The sequence below is a fragment of the Neopsephotus bourkii genome, unplaced genomic scaffold, assembly GCF_033783945.1.
Source record: "Neopsephotus bourkii isolate Nb327-2 ecotype Australia unplaced genomic scaffold, CSIRO-AGI_Nbou_v1 NB_357, whole genome shotgun sequence".
Classification (NCBI taxonomy): domain Eukaryota; kingdom Metazoa; phylum Chordata; class Aves; order Psittaciformes; family Psittacidae; genus Neopsephotus; species Neopsephotus bourkii.
The window spans coordinates 1,098,864-1,116,816 of record NW_026900863.1 but is presented as its reverse complement, the minus strand read 5'-3'; the positions used below and the strand labels follow the sequence as shown (position 1 = coordinate 1,116,816).

General features: G+C 39.2%; 1 long non-coding RNA gene across 2 annotated transcripts in view; it reads right to left on the bottom strand.

Moving 5' to 3' along the window:
• Positions 1 to 16,258, bottom strand: part of LOC133209685 (uncharacterized) — a 31,463-nt gene extending 15,205 nt beyond the window's left edge. Inside the window, exons 1-2 of one of the 2 annotated variants that reach the window (XR_009724734.1) lie at positions 16,206 to 16,258; positions 10,758 to 10,841 (exon numbers count right to left, since the gene is read on the bottom strand). This is a non-coding gene — a long non-coding RNA (uncharacterized LOC133209685). Of the gene's footprint in view, positions 1 to 10,757; positions 10,842 to 11,109; positions 11,542 to 16,205 lie in introns of those variants that run through there. The other variant, XR_009724733.1, reaches the window with a different exon arrangement.
• Positions 16,259 to 17,953: the final 1,695 nt, after the last annotated feature.

The following is a 17,953-nucleotide window of genomic DNA, read 5'->3' as shown; positions in this document are numbered from 1 at the left end:
GCTGAAATATAAAATATTCCATTATGGACTTACTTACAGAACAGAGTGTAGGGAAAAATAAGATGCAAAGTATGCTGAGTGATGCTACTAAAAGGCAGCAGAAGGTAAAAAGCAACTCCTTTGTCACTCAACATTTTGTTTGATTCTCTGAATTCCCAGTCCCAAATAATAAAAGGAAAGACATAAAAGTATGAAAAAGGCAAGAGTTTCTGCCTCACTGCTTCCCAGATGCTGTCAACCAAATACCAACTTTAGTTTATGCACAAAGAGGAAGTGCTGCTGATGTGCTGGTTCTTCACAGACAAAGGTATGTTACCCAGTGCTTCCCTGACCACAATGAATAACTGGCTCCCGTGCAAACTTTCAGCTTGCCTAACACATCAACTCGCCTAACACATCAGCTAAGTTGATGAAGCTGCTGTTGAAGGAGGAGTGGAAAGATGATTGCATGCCATTTCTTCTCAAAACGGAGCTACTTTGTAACAAAACACATTAGGAGCACTGTTCTTCAGCTCTATTTTTATGTTTTCCAGAGAGAATTGGTTTTGGTAACCAGCTATTTTGATATGTTCCTGGAGCTTCTGCATATCAGTTTAGCACCTGTAGGGAAACTGAACTACTGTTCTTACGTGAGCAGCAGCATTGCTGTGTCAAAGGTGCACATTTGTGTATTTTACCGCTATGGTAAACATATGGCTTCTGGAGGGAAGAGCATCTGGTTTTTAAGGGATGGTTTTTGTTGTTGTTTTTAAGTATGATAGTAAAGAAGCTGTTAAACTAGGACCTCTAATACATTTAGAACATTGCTGATCTTTACAGACCTATAGTCTGACTTACAAACATATTTACCAATTCATGCTCATTCATACCCATCTTTTAAAGCAGGCATCTAAGACTGTTACAAAGTGGAGGAACAGTAAAGCTAGACAACAAGCCTTAAAGAATTGTATGGAACTGTAAGATTCTGGAATGCTTGACCTTCCAGATGATAAGTTGGTGAGAGATTAAATGTTACTCTTTGTTCAAAGATGACACCAAGAGGTGTGGTGCAGGTATCTGTAACAGAAAATCACATTCCAGTCCTGCCAGTATTTACTTCTCCACTAAATAGCAGTGGGAACTTTGGCAGGTAGGTTCTCAGTCACAATGCACCAGCCTTTCTCTCATGATGGGATACTTTATGAATTCTTCACAGTTTAGAAGTGTCAATAGTTTCTTTGTTGCTTAATGTGAAAACATTCCTAGGTGAGGAAAATAATGAACTTCTTCCCAGTAGGTTTGCCAACTCTTAACACTGGCACTGTATGGCACTTCACAGCAATCCTACAATTGTTCGCATTCAGTTGGTATGCTTGACATGCACTGGAAACCTACAGAGCTGTAAGTACCTGGGCAGAAAGACACTGAAATTTTTCTTATTTACGTTGTGGATCTAGTTCTAAGATGGTACAGACTTTTATCTACCCAAACACCCCTTTTTGAGTGGTCTGGAGCAACATAACACTTGCTGATGTCCTCTGCAAACTCATTTTCAGGACACCTCTCTAAAACTAGTTTTTGCATGCCTTGTGTTGGCTAAATTGCAATATAAATTAAGCTTTACATCTGCTCAGTTTTGATTGTTTTAAATCCTAAAAGCATTCCTCTACAAATCTCCCTGCAGCAAACTGTGGTTTCAGCCTTCTGCAGCATATGATATCCATTGCTCTTGAAGAAGCAAGGCAGAATGTCAAGCCAGCTCTAGAAGTAGCTAATCCTAATTTTTAACCTGCTTGCTACTGATTTTCTATTTAAATTAATTGGAAAAAAAAACTATTAATTTTTCCTTTGATAAAGATTCCTGATAAACTCTTCTCTCATGGAGTGATCTTGCAAAGTATCAAGAATCCCAGCTCCTCTCTAGTTAAACTGAAGCCAGGGAGCTCAGCTCCTCACCTGTTTAAGTAGCACTGATGCATCTCACTGTGCAAGTACACCACTACTGTGCGGGCATGAGAATCCCTCTTAGAGCTCTTTGGCTTCAGAAGGCCTCTGCCAGTACAGACCAGTTTGCTGGACTGGGGTCTAAGGCAGTGATTAATGATGGATTTTTTTTTTTCCCTGGTCTTTCTTTTCCAGTGGTATTTGTTTATATCACTCCCAATGCTTCCACACTCACTGAGATTCTTCTCAGAGACATAAATGCTGTCTTTTGTTAGAAATGACCATCAGATGAGCAGAAGTACAACCTGTTGTCTGCTAAGCCCTTACCAAAATCTAGTGTTGAAAATGGTACCTGGAAATCAGATACTTGATTTTCTATTTGTAGTAGCAGAAACTATGCAAATGAAGACTTGAAGAATTATTGAAGGCCTGTAAAGCACAGCAGAGCACATTCATAATCCTGTTTTGCATCAGTAAGTTCTTACTTTCAAATTCTTTTGCTTTTCCTTTTTCTGTTCTTACTCCAGTAATTTTGCAGCCACCAGCTTCATAGTTTTGCATCTCCAGTTGATGTGAGGCATATGATATCACTGGCATACCGAAGAATAAAGCAGGACATCTAACTGCTTTGTTTTCAATTAGCAGCACAAAAATCAAGCCAGAGTTGATCTGATCTTTTATCCCTCTTTTAACTTAATAAACCCCATTTTTTAACCTTTTATCATGACTGGAACAATCAACAGAACAGCTGAATAGCATAAGCCTTAGTCCATTTTTAAGATTAGTACATGAGTGAACATAAACATGCTTCGAAAACAAAATTGTTAGGGATGTGCTAAATTACACAAGCAACTTTATGGTTCACGCCAAGATTCTTGCATTTTTTTCTGAAATGATTAGTATGTGTCTCACATCTGTCCCTCTAATTGTTCTCATTCTTTTACTGTAGAATTTTTAGACTCAGGTTTAGCATAGGATGGATGACAGTTGCTAATCTGCTCCTCTTAATTCAAAGCAGCAGGGCAGTTGCTAGTATATAGGATCTTAGATGGTGCTTAGGAAGTGAGTGCTTTCTATGCTGCACAATTTAACCTTTCTGCTAGAACAAATGTACCCATGTTTGCTGTAATGCCATGGAATCACCTCTCTTTTACCACCATGGAAAATGGGTTGTTATACCTGTATATTCTTCTCCAAGTCAAGAAGATCAGTATGAGCAGTTAGTAATGCAGACCTAAACCACTAGAATATCGTATAACTGAGCTCCTAATCATTCTGGTCTCAGTTAAAAGTTTATGATCTATATAAATGAACTGCCTGCCCTGTCCTTGCTGTATCTTAATTTACCTAAGAGTATTCTACTTCCCTGGATGGGTTTCCAGATTTAAGATGGCATTACTTTCACCTGTTGAACACCCATTTCATACCAGGTGCAATTGTAGTTTGGTGGCAGATGAAGTGGGAATGTAAATGATTTAAATATTATTGTGTGTATGTAGGATTGTCATAGTAGACTGAAGCAGATCAGATGTGCAGTCAGTAAGGCAGCCTATCCACAAAACAGCCAGAGTCATAAGTTACAAGGGAAAGTACAGTAGTAGCAAAATCAGCTACTTCGGTTCATACAATCATAGAACCAGGAGGCAACAGAACCATGCTTTTGCTCCTGCAAAAACAAACAGCTTGTGCAGTGCAAGCTGAACGCATTTGAAACAGCAATGGTGGCCAGAGCAAATAATGAAGTCTGTCTGCTCACAGTTTCTTAATGCTGGAGGTGGTCCTTCATTTCTGCTGTTTCAGAGGCAATCTGAAGGGAGCACCCTAGCCCTGAGGTGACAGAACCTTTGTGCACTTAATGTATTCCTAATTTTTTTTAAATGTACTTTTACTATATGACAAAGACTTCCAGCAATATTCTTCAAATATTAGGTATGCTTTGGTTAAGTAACTGTCCCAAACTGTTGCTGCTGCTCTCATTCAACATTTCCTACTACCTCTTATTTATTAGCAATTAATTACATTGATTCATTCCCCTTGCTTCTGTTCCTCTGACAGATTCAAGAAGCCAAGTAAGGTAAGCAGGCACTAAGCAGGCTTTATCACCAAACTGTATGTGTAATTCCAACAGGTAAACAGATCTAAACCTTAGCATGCTGATACTTTCCATGAAGAGCTGTCAGAAGCTGTGATGTAAGTATATGGCACATCAGGAGAGTTCTTCACTGTGTTTCAAATTGTGTCTGGGTGACCTACAACATCAGCATGTCCAGCTCGACTAGTAACATGTTTTATTCCTGGAAAGCCAGAAGTAATTTGCTTAAAAGTGATGCCAGAAGTTTAAAGTAGCTAATACACATTGCCTGAACTAATGTATGCTTCCAAGAAGCACATTGAAAAAGAAGGGGGACATTTGTGTCGTCAGGGAAAGCTTTTTATACCCATACATTCTGAATACGGGTTCATCTAGGACTCAAGATTTCCATCTTGTCAGGATGTCCCTCAAAGCAATAGAGATTGTTAGGATTGCAGCACAATGAGAGATACAAAGCTGTTGAGTTTATTTCTTTTTGTTGCCTTCTAGAGGTATAGATTTGTTGTGCAAAGTATGAGTAAAACAAGAGCAGTAGTAATACTGATGTGCCTTAGAGCTCAGTAGCTATTTTATGCTGCTGTTTGAACGATGTGTTCTGACATGAGCAGCTTATTGTTTGCTCGTTGATGACAAGAGTTTTGTGTATGCAAACTTGCATGCAAATCAGGCTTAATTTATTATTCTTGCCTCCAATAAGTTTTGAGGAAAAAAACCCCTCACCGTTTAGCTTTAGCAATACATTTTCCTATGAATAGGGGAGCTATTAAATGATTTGTGGAGAGAATGCCAAGAATGCAAGAAGTCAGAGAAGATGGAGGGATATCTTTTTTTCCTTGTCAGCTGGGAACCCGGTAATTTAGTGCTTATAATGCCATCACCTAAATTGACTTAAATTATCATGTCCATAAAACATACCTGCATTTCACTGTATCATAAGTGGGCAGAGCTCCAATTATAGGCCTTACTTTTAATAAAGGAAGGGAAAGGAATGGAAAGAAAAGGAAAGGAAATAGTTCAGCACAATTCTTGCATGGAAGAAGAAATTATGAGGGGTTTGATATCCACTCAATATCTCTGTTGCTTTGCAGAGTGTGGCTTCAGCTGCAATTCCTTTCCCACCCTCAGGCCTGAGGAATTCTCCTGGACCTGCTCTTTAATTTTGGCACTGGACACAAGTGCTCCTCAGAGAGAATGAGGATGCTTTTGGGATGCTCCAACTTCTTTAAACCCCCAAACTTGCATGATGATTTACTTTCTGCTGTGAAATAGGTAACATTTCCATAAAGGTAAGGTTTTTAGGGTCTTTGTCTTTTTTGATCAAATAATATTACCTAATTTAATAGAAAATATCTTAACTACAAAATTCTACAGGATGAGTTAAAATTAATACTAATAAGCTGGCCTTCTGATAGATCTTACTTGGAGTTTCATTGTGCAGACCTACATTAACAAGCAATAAAATGAGCATTGTTTTTTTTTTAATTTTATTAGCTTCATTCCTATGCAATGTGTCATGTTGGCAATACAAACATTCATGTTAGAGGAGATGTATTCAGTCACTGGACTGAATATCATTTGTAAAAGTTGATGAACAAACGCGTGTCCTGCATGCTAATACTGAAAACTCCCTATTCCTGGGATTCTACACGGTCCTTACTAATTGCCATCAACTATTTAATCTGTCTCCCTTTCTATAACAGGAAAAATTTTGAGCAAAATTTATCTGACACCTTGTTACCTATAGAAAACTTAACCAGATTGCTACAGAGTTAGTCTTGTGTGTTCTAAAATCCCAGCTTCTTTGATAAGAATACCATGCTTCCTGAATTGTGTCTCTGAAAAAGTATCTCACTTTACACTGAAAGCCATCTTCACTCATAGTACCATCAGTGTACAGAGTTATAGCTTTGAAGGATGTTAAGTACTGACACTATTTTAACTTCTCTACCATCTCACATATGTTCTCATTAGTTAATTAGTTAGTTAACTGTTTGCTTCTTATTTGATCTAAGCATTAAGTATTTTTGACTCCAGATTTGCTCTAAGGAAAAATGCAAAACCTGAACATTTTACCATGACCACAAAATCATCTCTTGCTCTGTTTGGAAGTCACAAATATGAGCTAAATGTGGCTAGTTATGGAGCGAGATACTCTTCAAACCTGGATTTGCCTAATCCTGTCACCATACACCTTAAGGAGATGTGTGATAAGCAAGTATGCAGAGCACTCATTGTTTTCCTGGTATATCATGTGTACCCTTCAGTATTTTCAAACTACTTTGGTATAAAATGAAGGCATCCAAAGAGCATGACAACCTGTAACCTTCTCCCCACAAACAGGGATAGGACAATGTAAGTCACCTGAAGGTTGCTTGCAGTATGTTATTTCTGGTTTTCATAGAATGTTATTTAAAGCAAATATTGTAAATTTATGCAATTTTGGATGTTAATGTTCATGCAAATAAATATGCAAAAAGGCATGGTCTTTTATCCCTGGCAAGTTAGTAAGGTAGCCCTTAGATGTTGAAAGCCCTCAATTAGGACTTCTTTTTTTTCCTCCTTTATCAAAGTGTATTTAACATTCCTAACCCTGCACAGAAGGGGGAAAATAAGGTCATAGCTGTAGAAAAACCTGTTGATGATAACTGTTAATACGAAAATGAAGAAGTCAAGCAGTCTCTGGATAGCATAGGTCAGGTCCACTTAAACAAAAGCAAAGTTGGAAATGCAGTGATAGAAACATGAAAATTCTGCAACATGAGTGAAACAGAAGCCATCAGTTGTGGCCAGATTAATCCCTTAATACTGTTATTATATTCTCATTGTCATGTGGGACAGGTGACGGCTGGAGTGGTCTCTTATTCCAACTGCTTAGTAACACTGACAAACGTGACATAGAAAGGGTTGACCTAACCCCTGGATTGTGAATTCAGAGCACCGATGAGCAAATGAAAAGTCTGCAACTTACACTGAATTCAGGTTCATACCTGATATCAGAACAGCCTACGCTCTGGATTCACTCTCTCCTCTGGATCTGTTGCAAGCTTTAACCATGTACTGCATATACACACCCGGAGTAGAAAGAAGCCACTGGCACTGTGGACTTGGCAGTTATTTTTAAGACAATGGGATAATTACATTGGTAGAAAAGAGAAAATGAGCCATGCACAAATTAAAAATAAAAATTCAATACATGTGTAATTAAACACAAATAATGGAACAGTCCAGTTCAAAAAGTTGCTTACGAAACTGCTGCAGACTCGGTAAAAAGGGCCACAGGTCACTCCTGGAAGCAGGCTTTTGCCACTTGCTGGTATTACCTCCAGTTTGCTTTACAAATTTAAGGTACACTATTGAACTAAAGTGAATGTATCTGTTTGTACTCCACACAGTGAAATATACTGATGCCTAGAGTTTCTGCAGAGTTCTAGAGCCTGGGAACCTGTAATATTTCACTAATTGATGTTTGTTGTAGACTAAATCTAGGTGGAGTACAATGTAAATGCAGTAAATGCAACCTGATATTTTCCATTGTGCCCAGTGTAAGTTTTGCTTTAAAAGGAAGGAAAATGCTTTAGATAATTGCCTTCTGCTTCTGCTGCAATAGTTCTATGGATTCCATTTCAAATGGTACTCAGATCTATCCCCAGATGGAGTCCATTGTAGTAACTTCAGCACCTAATTGAAGTCAACCTCTTCAGTCAGTAACACATTTACTTCTACAGCTGAAAAGGGAAACAAAAAAAGAATATCCTCCTTCTTTAAATTACTCTCTAAAAAGAAAATGCACCTTAAACCCAAATAATATTTCAACACAGAATCTTTGGACTACTGTTTCCAAATTTGCTCACACTTAAGGCATAGGGTAATTTCTCTGGTATTGTAGAAAGTGACCTACTGATAAATCTGCCAGAAGTTCCAGTTTTTAGAGTCTATTTCATTTTCAAACACTAAGCTACTATTCACTTTTGGAATCTGTTGTCAACCTGTCCCTTCTTCGGAAAGACTAAGTAGAAGGCATCATGAAACCACTAAAAGCATTCCTCTTGCTCACACAGTGTCCAGACAGAAGCCTGTGGTGGTAATTAGTAAGCTTTCCTGGATCATGCAGGTAGCTAGCTGCGAAGCAGTACAACTATTCCTATGATATCTTTCATTAGAAATTGAAAACACCAACTTGGCTGTCCTGACCACAACAGAAGAAAGAGATGCTTTATACATTCTATCTACCTTGTCCAACTTTAAAAGCTTATGGAGTCAATTTGAATCAATGAGTAAGAAATGCCAGTAACTGAGGGGAAGATTGAACTGGTTTTCCCCATACTACGAAAAAAATGAAGTCCATCTAGCAAAGCCCAACAGTCAGGTCTTTTGCCCAGATACACAAACTTTGCATTAATTACAAAATCAGTTGTATTTCTTTTTTCTGGAGGACCCTGCCTGACTTGTATTGAAGGGGACTGAAGTGAGAGATGGCCTGATCTTGGCAGCATAGCTCAATTAAGGCAAAGGAATCCATAAAAGTCCATTTGCCTACTAAAACTGCAGGGAGAACAATTAATCTCTCCCAGCAATAATGTAATTACATGGATTGGCTTTACAAACTCGGTGCTGTGTCTGCCTTATATTTACATTTGAATACTGCTAATAGTTGAGAATAATTTTGTAAGCCCTAAATGCAGCCTGATATTTTCTTTCATGCCCAGTGTATTGTTTTGCAATCAAAGAAAGGAAGATGCTTTAGAAAATTGCCTTCAATAGGCTTCCCTGTAAAATACCAGTTTCCTGCAAATTTTCAAGGCTGTTCCAGAAATCTTGAAGAGATCTGAAGATTTCCTTGCCTAGTTCTGACTGTGGGACCCCAGTATCACAGAACATATCCCCCAAGGCCTGCTTGTTTATTTCTCCCTTTTAAGAGACTTTAAATCCCTTCCCCTTTAGTCTGTTCAGCAATGTTGTTACCATGACAGCTGACAGTCACAGAGAGGACAAAAAGGACATAGCTTACCTGGGTTATGATGTGCTTAGTTAAAAACTGCAGTACAATGCAGTGCCCTATACTGCAATCAAAGGTACTAGTTGAAACATCAGCAACCTGCTTTGCGCTGGACTCCTTATTCTACCTGTGTGATTATATCTTACAGCATGCAATTACCTCCTTGGTGCAGCCCCCTTAAGAAACAATCATCTCTCCTTTTCTGCAGAAAGGAGTTGACACATATTTCCAGTGAACAGACCTACTTACACTGAACTATGATGGCTCTTTAAAGAATAACATTATCAAACATCTAATTACCAAATGTGTATCTGTATTTTAACCTCATTATATAGATTTTTAGACTCAGCAGAAGCCATCTTTAACTTTCTGCATCTGTCCTAATTTAGTTAGAAAGCACTCTTACAATGGAGCAGAATTTAAACAGCACTGATCATTCTGCAGTTATTTCTAATGTGTGCTAGTAAACAGGTTTACCCTACACTTGCCATGGTATAAGAGGGACAATTGCAAGAAATACAGTCCTTAATTCAACGTTTCACATAACAGTTGTGAGATAAAAGCAGAAGAGCTATGGATAAGTTAAATCCTGTGAGAACATTCTTCACATGTTGATGATGCACATTTATAAAGAACCTTTCCACTGTCTGAGTTGGTGATACAAATATAACTGCATTTGCAGTTTCCTAATGTCTATGGCATACAGTTCATAATTGCATTAATTCTGTTACCATGCAATTTGTAGCACTTCTGTAATAGAAGATCACTTATGTAGTAACAAGTGAAGACTCTGTACCTTCAAATAAAACCATATATCACCGTGAACATAAACAGCGCATGAAATCAAAGTATCCAAGCACAGATATTATCGTGTATATTCATGATCTTAGAATGTAGAAAATTACAGTGAAGCATGCAAAAATAAACTTAGTTATGCGTTATTTTTGTAATGAAGATCTCTATAAATCTTTAAAGTTGTGTTCTGAAATAATTCACTTCTGTTTATTTTTATCAGTTTAATATTGACTGAAAAAGCTAAACCCATTACTAAGTTACTATTTTGAGGTTCAGTTTTACTTTTTGTTTCTTTTCTTGAAAGGGATTCTTCAGAAGCTGTATTTGAATTGATATTATTGTAGGCCTTAAAAGCTCCTGACCTTCTGCTCATAAGCAATATCCCATCACCATCTGTACTGGTAATGAAACCTGTCTGAATAGGAGTTTCAGTGTCCGGACAGAAACAGAAGAGCAGACCTTTGCACAACACTGTAACTGCAATACTGCTGTTAGCTTTTGCAGTTAAATTGGAAGTAAAATTTGAAAGCCACTCAGGAAAGAAATAAAATAAAGTAGTGCAAATTCTTGTGCAATTTAAGGTTGAAATCAAATGCAAGTATGTCTCATGAACTTTCCTTTTCCATTCGTCTGCATATGCTTTTGTTTTCCTGTAGGATGCCCACAAAGACATTCAAATTCAAGATTTCACTGGTATTTATGGAGCAACTAAGTCAACAAATTTTATGTTAAAACAGACATGGGTTTTTATGAATGAGTAGTTCAAATTTTTCCCTCAAGGCTTTCGAGTATCCTTCCAAACAAAGATCTTGTAGTGTATGCCTTATTTTCTTTCACAGGGACATAAGAAATTATGGAAATGGTACAAAATGTTAATCCTATGAATAACAAAACACAATCATATATCTTAGTTACTCTGTTTGAAGTGTGATGTGACAGTACTGAAATTACCTCATAAAACCCTGGGCATTTTGAGACAATGTGGAGAAGGATCCATGCAGCAATAGCTGCTGTCTGTGATGACAAATTTTGAATCTATAAAGGAAAAACAATGGGGAAAAATATTTTTGTTAATAGTCATTTAGACAGAGATATTTTCATGAAAATGACAATGTAGAGACTAGAGAAAACCAGAAATAGTAATTCTCACAATACTCTCAGAAAAACATCATGTCCATTGTATGGATATATAATAAGGCATTGAATGGAAAATTGTGGAAATAAATGTATTGTTTTAATCATTCACATTTGCATCTTGCTGAAAACACCTAATACTTACGAAAAAAACTCAAACTAAACAAACTCCACAAGTAGTATCAGTCCTATTGAAGAGCAGAGCAAAGCATTTTACTCTAATTTCATGCACGTGTAAGTCACAAGGTGCCACTATATCCACCTAAAATTTGTAAAAGGGAGATCAGAATCAAACCCAATTCTTGGGGAAAAAAAATATCACAGATCTATGTTTATAATATTTAGCAATAAAATTTACAGCCCTGTTATCGTCTAGCTATGCAAAAACAAACACCTGTGCAGGTGGAGTGTGCCACATGTTTATATGTAAACAAATGGCCTAATCCTGCCTTAGGGCACTGTAATGTTATAGAGCACAGCTCCAGTGAGATAGCACTGGTTTTGTAGAAACCAGCCAGCACAGGAGAAAGTTAATTTGTCCAAACCACCTAGAGGCAATCTGAGGTGAAGTTCCAGTCAAAGCTAAAGTTCACATCTATAACCATACTGGTGACTAGGCATAGATCAGAGCTGAGAGAACAAGTAAAGCAGAAATCTGAGCTTCCCCAAATCATCCACATGGAAACTCAGTTTCAGGAGAGCTGCCTGACACCTGCCCAGCCTGCTGCCAGTGTGTCAAAGCAGAACCATGTTTGCTCCATATGCTTTTTTTCCAGGGTCTCTCTACCATCAACGTCTTCTTTGTGCCACTTTCCAGTCATGAGGAGAGGGTAAGCCTCTTCAGGCATGCTACACTAACTTAGGAGGTACTCCTGTGATGTCCCAAAAACTATAAAGAAGTGAAGGTTGTAGAAGGCTCTGTGTTTCTCATATTTTCCTGAAAAGCCATTTCAGGTCATTCATTAAATATGGAACATAAATTATGCTATACATAGCACCCTCAAATTGCATTTTTTAATACAAGAGATAATCTTCCAGTAACCTTTTCCAGCCAGAGCTAGGGAGTTTGATAATTAAATTGAAAGTAAAGGTTTAGTGGCAGTCAGGCAGTTTTTCTTGAGGTGGCTCATGTGGTGCAGAGGAAATCAAGTTGAATGAATGCTACCGTTCCTGGAAAGCGAGTCTGTGAAAGCTTGACAGGCTCTCAGAACTCTGAGTTTGTCTGCACTAGAGAGAAACTGTCTTTCTGCTGTGAACGTTGAGATTGGTGTTGATCAGGTGTCAATTTTGCTACACAGCAAGCTGTAAGGAAATGACTGTCACCAGGGGACAGGACAAGAGCAGAAAACTATGCAGTTATACCCTTTATGCAGAGTGGATTTGCTTCCTGAGCAGATTGGTTTATGGCCTTACCCTGCACAGTGGAGGAAGCAATTAGTAAGCTCCGTAAAGCTTGTATCAGAAACTTTTCTGGGGGTTACAGAAAACTTCTGACTAAAAGCCCATATTTATTGTGAAAATTAGCCTTTTGGTAGAAACAGGACAAGGTAATCTAGGCCTTAAATAAAATAACGATTTGTTGCATGAGACATCTCAAGCCTATCTTCACTGCTATAAAAAAGGAGGCATTTAAGTCATTATGTATCTATGATATGTGGTGCCCATGCAATAAGGTGCACTGTTTTGCTCTGAAGCAAGGCACAGTCTTATTCTGTATACAACTTAAGGGGTTTTTGGCTAGGCTTGGGAAGGGGAATTTTGGTGGTTGTTTAGCTGTTGTTGGATGATTGGGGTTTGTTGGGTTTTTGACATCATAGATACAGCAACAGAAAAGAAACATCATCTTTAGCTCTAAAAGCTTTTTTTCTAGTAGTACAAGAAAGGAGCTTTACATAAAACCAGGATTAAAGAGGAGAAGTGAGTCATGAATTGTATTCACAAACAAGTTGCAAGGTTCATTTTGTAAGGCAGTGGCCTTACTTATAAGGAGACAATGATGTCATTCAAATGAACTCTTAAGTGAAAAAACAAGTGCTTTTTTTTTTACTGTGGTTTTGTTTGCAGGATTGATTTTTCTGCTCTCATGAAGTTTGCATGCTTTTATAGTGGATTTACTGTGTGCATTGCTGACTTCTTTGCTTTTTAGCAAAACAAAACTGCCCCAATATATGTCCAAGTTTCTGGAGCATTGATGACTCCCCTCCAATTTGTTATAGTCCAGCCAGTCTTTGGAGCTCTCTTTCCTTCAGCACCAGTTGCAGCAAAGCGTAGAGGCACAAACCTAAAACTGAAGTCAATATCAATTTTACTGTAACATAGAAATTACATACATGTCAACGACTGCTAAATTGAAAGTGGTTCCTTTCTGTTTTTCTTAATATGTTATTCAATTTAGGGCAGAAACAGGTCTGTGTCTCTGCAAATGTTTTGAGTTCTTTATGGGAATGCTTAGGACACACATTCATTTCAAAGATATATAAATCAGTATTTTAGGAAAAGTTCCAGTCTGACATTGAACTGTTTAGACCGAAACAACAGATGGTGAGGCTACTGCAGGTTGGGAATAACAAGAAAAATTATTAGCTGCTGACTTCCTCCTTGTCCTTCACACTGTTATGTTTATAACCCAAGTATCTTGCTGGTTTTATTTTAACTCATTCCCCGGCCTTTAAAATATAGCTTATATTCTGTGTTTATAACTCTACTATTGATATTATCACATTTGTCTCCTGAACAAAGGAGATTCCCCACTTCCCATTCTAAAGTAGGTTTAAAAGCAGGTTGATACACTTCCACATTGAGGCCAACCAGACATGCATAAGACAATTCCGCACCACAAATCTGAAACTGTAAGCTGAAACCAAGGCATGACAGAGTCTTTCCTTTCTGTCTTGTCTACACATATCTTTGAGGGAAACATACCAAGTTACTACGAAGAGATACTTTTAGCCAGATCACTACAAAATAAGCTTTTCTTCTTGCTGCCACACACAGGAACAATTTATGAGAGCTCAAAAACTGACTCTGGCTCAGTAATAAGTCTGGATCATTTGCAGCTAGCAGCAGCATAAGGACAAAGTATTAGACATATTAATATTTCAACAATAGGTTCTTTTCAAGACACCTGTAATCTTGCAACAGATTGTCATCAAGTCTTCTGCAGAGAACAGATATGTTATGCTCCATATTTAAAAAATAAAATAAAATAAACTGGGAATGATAGGGGAGCTAGGTAATGACCAAAAACCAAGCGATGAGATGATGGACTTGGGATGGAAAGCCAAGGATTCAGGGTGATGTGGATAAGAGTCACCTTATAAAGAATGATACAGGGTGGAAGGGGAACCCCATCAAGAGGTAAGACAGTGATCTTATTATAAGATTGTAAATTCTGTTACTGATATAGGTGAGAAATGAAACTCCTGCTATTTTTTAGGAAAATCAAACCCCCAGAATTCCAGCCAATCATAACTGGCTTGTATATGCATAGAGAATGGAATTCCAAGAGTGTAGATGTTTCTTCTGGATCTAATCTGTATTTCTCTTGCAGCTAGTTACAATTATTTTTGTCAGTCCTGCAAAGCTCCTTTTCACTAAAGTAACTTCAAAATCTGAAGTGCAAAACTGTGGAAGATATAAGCTGAGTTGCTTTTACAATCACGTGATATTTCTTACATTTTCAACTATCACTCAAGTGCTGCTTACTTTGAACTGTAAATAGGCAGTTAAACCAGAAAAAAACTATTTACAGATGTGGTCACATTACAATGCTGCTTCATTATTATTAATCTTTCATTCATGGATACTGTATATTTACTCATTGTCTGTTCACTATTATAAACAGGAAAACCATAGCTGGCTTTAAATTAGAATTGCTTCCTAGTTAGTGTTTGTTGTACAGGAACAAATTGTTACATGTTATATTCTCAACAGGATCTGTAGAGCTCTGTTGGAGGTAAGGAGTAAACATTGAAGCACCCTCACAAATCGTGGTTTTGCATATAGTCTTTACATGCATATAAATGTAAAACTTCAGCTATTTGCCTGTTACCAATGGGCTCTGCCTTAGGAATTGCTTCAGCATACCCAGCCCTTGCTTTCAGAGGCTTCACATCAGCATTTGTTTCACCAACTGCGATTTCCTTCATTTCAATACTGTGAATAGTCCACACCATTTTACATCTTAGAAAGGTTTGGGTTGGAAAAGACCTTGAGGTCATCCAGTTGCAACTCCCTGCCATGGGCAGGGACACCTCACACTAAACCATCTCACCCAAGGCTCTGTCCAACCTGACCTTGAACACCACCAGGGATGGAGCATTCACAGCTTCCTTGGGCAACCCTTTCCAGTGCCTCACCACCCTAACAGGAAAGAATTTCCTCCTTATACCCAATCTAAACTTGCCCTGTTTAAGTTTTAACCCATTACCCCTTGTCCTATCACTACAGTCCCTAATGAAGAGTCCCTCCCCAGCATCCCTATAGCCCCCCTTCAGATACTGGAAGGCTGCTATGAGGTCTCCACGCAGCCTTCTCTTCTCCAGGCTGAACAGCTCCAACTTTCTCAGCCTATCTTAATACAGGAGGTGCTCCAGTCCCCTGATCATCCTCGTGGCCTCCTCTGGACTTGCTCCAACAGCTCCAATCTTGAGTCTGGTTATAAAGTATTTTTATGCATCTGACATGGTAATAAAGGAAGCCCAGTCCCTCCTTTCTAGCCTAAATCACTCTTTAAATCCTTCACAGTATCTTCCCTTGCAAACCTCATTTTCACTACGATCCTTGTATTCATTTTAAATCATTTGCTCTCCAGTCTGTATTTTGACTACAGCCCTCTTTCAGCAAGGTGGATTACAGCTGCTGAGTTACTTTTGTTTGCATGAAGCAAAAACACTGAAGTTGTGATAAAGACCACTGGAATAACAAAACTGTGGACATTTATTTATGAAATAGCAGCAGAAAAACTAAGACTTGAAAGCTACGGAAGTTGCTATGGTTTACCACAGCTTGCAACTGTGAGAAACTCTTCCCCACATGCAGAACAAATTCTGTCCTTGGAAAAGGTTCTCTTGTTTGATGCCTACCAGTCTTCCTTTGGTTATATTATTATGTCTTGTCAAAATCTTACCAATTTTTTCTCAGCAGAAAATATTAAGATCAAATATGAGAAACTCCGGTTAAACTGAAGGAAAAGCAACTGGATTTTGTGCGAAGATGAAGTGGGCCCTCGTTGCCCACTGCAGCCATGACAGCCGTGAGGCTCACGAGGGAAACAAGCAGGCGAAGCCCCGCTGCACAGCGGGGCCGGTGCCAGCCCCAGCCCCAGCCCCAGCCCCGTGCCCGGCCAGGTCCTCACCAGAGCCGCCATCAGCGCCTTTCTCTCTCACAGCCAGCGCCTCCCACCCTTAGCCCGCCAGCGGCCCGCTCGCGCTCCCTCACAGAGCCCGCCACGTTCCCGCGCCCGGTTCCCGTCAGCGGGGCGCTGCGCGGTGCTGCCCCGGGCGGTGCTGCCCCCGGCGGTGCTGCCCCCGGCGGTGCTGCCCCCGCTGCCCTCCCGCAGTCCCCGGATTTGGAGCAGAAAGGACGCCAGCTCCAGCTATCAAGCCTAACTGCGCCTACTGAGGTACAAAAGCCCTGCTCTTCAGCAGGGTCTTAGGTGAGCCTTGTAATGCCCCTGGAACCTCCGCCTCTAAAAGCACACCTTTCGCATAGAATGCCTCAAACAATAGCGCTGTTATTTAATTTTTGGTCAATAATGTTCACTTTCTGGCCGGAGGGGGAAAGGAGCAAGTTGGGGGGGGGGAAACGGTGTTTGTGTTGCTAGCTGGGTGATGAGTGACACGACACTGGGCAGATTGTTCTGAATATTGCTGAGCAGCATCTTCCTTCTGCTGCTGCACCTTCATGGCAGTATTTACTCACAGGTAGGGGGAAGCTTCCTCCAGGCACTGCTCTCCTGCCTTAAACAAAGCCCCTCCACTGCGAATTGAAAGCTCCCATGCTCCCAAAATGTGAATCTCAGTGTCTGCCAAACCGTCCATACTGTGCCTGCATTGTGCACTCTAGGCCATAGACTTGTACTGGTTTATCATTACAGTGTTCCTACAAAATGAATGAAAGCTTTGAATTATTCACAGTTCACTTTTATAGAGGAAGTGCAGGCTAAATGTGGGCTTTAATGGGGTTTAAGTGGAGTTGAGTAGTGCTGTTCTGGTGCAGCTACTTCTGTTAAATTCTTCTTAAACAAAAATGCAGCGACACTGTATCTCTGCTTTTCAAGAGCTCCTGATTTGATTTTAGATTGAAAATCTTGTGATGCTATCAGCCAGCTTCATAGGCTGCAGAGACAGGTCTCAGAGCTGAGAAGCAAGAAATAATTGAACCCTTGTTATATAGGCATCTCAATGGTCTCAGTTTGCTCAAGCCGACGTTTTAAAAGCTTGGTGTTGATAAACTGACTGCACTGTACAGTGCAGATATTAGTGAGAAAGGCTTGCTGCCTTGAAACAAAACAAAACAAAACAAAGCAAAACAAAACAAAACAAAACCAAACCTTACCCAACCCCAATTCCTGGTATTTTACAGCAGTGTCACCTACAGCACTGTGGTAAGGGTAAGACTGGAAAAGAGTCCTGTAGTTCATACTATGGGAAAAGGAATCTGAAGCCTATTTCCCTCTCTCGTATAGTTTGGCTGTTTCAGCATTAATTGCTAGCATGCAAGTAAGAGTCATTGTCTCTGCCATATAATTAGATTTTAATATATCTGCTAGAAAGGCATAAAGTTTAGTACAGTACACTAGACATTTTCCATTTTGATGCAAGAAACCAAACTGACATATTTTGAAATTACATGTTACCACAGTGTAAAGCAATTAGTAATCATGTCAGTGTGTGTATGAGGGCAGTGCTGCAAACTATTTTCTACGCTGTCAATAAGCAGGAAGTACCAGTGTGTTTCTCTGTGTGTAAGCTGCACTGACATATGGTATCTAACATGAATGAAGTATTTCA